Here is a 707-nt window from a genome sequence, read left to right as displayed (position 1 = left end):
CGCTGTCCAAAATTTAAAGAAAGTTTTGATTAAAGAAAGGTTTGACAATCCAACCCAGTGGGGTGGTTATATGCAAGAACTTATATTTCAGATAATAATAATATATAAAATATTTCATTAATAAGTAAAAATCAGGTTTTCAATTGTTAACATATAAAACCACCTTTCTTAACTTGTATAGAGTAGGGAAAGGTGAGAACCCCTGTGAAGTTTTTAGTGCTCTCTGGGGCTCTCCTGCTGACCATGTTTTAACAGACAGAAAGTGAGGAAACTCTTCAACTGCAACACAGACAGCAATAAAAATGCCTTTTCTAGTAGAGCAGGAGAAGAGTAGAACCCTTGTAAGATCTTTATTTATGTCTGTGTTTCTGTTACAGATTATTCCTCACCGATCTATCTGATTAACTGTTGTCAGCAAGACCGGAAGTGATGGTAAGGGAGTGTGGCGAGGGGCTTGTGTTGTCAGAACAACTTTTCTCCCCATAAACGTCTATAGGAATGCAAAAGCAGCTTGAAGCAAAATGAGGTCAACTGAAGGACAAATGCACCTGCCAATGAATCCTGGATGATGTCAGAAGCAGCTAAAACTGCTGTCAAAAGCAACCCTATTGGCAAGGTCCAAAAGCTGTTGAAATGGACCCTAAATCCTTCTAAAGTAGTCCCGATAGGGGTTGTAATCAACCCCACAATATCCAAAACGAGAAAAA

Source organism: Nanorana parkeri, unplaced genomic scaffold (assembly GCF_000935625.1).
Source record: "Nanorana parkeri isolate BGI_ZX_2015 unplaced genomic scaffold, ASM93562v1 scaffold7, whole genome shotgun sequence".
In the NCBI taxonomy this organism is placed as follows: domain Eukaryota; kingdom Metazoa; phylum Chordata; class Amphibia; order Anura; family Dicroglossidae; genus Nanorana; species Nanorana parkeri.
This window is presented reverse-complemented; position numbering follows the sequence as displayed.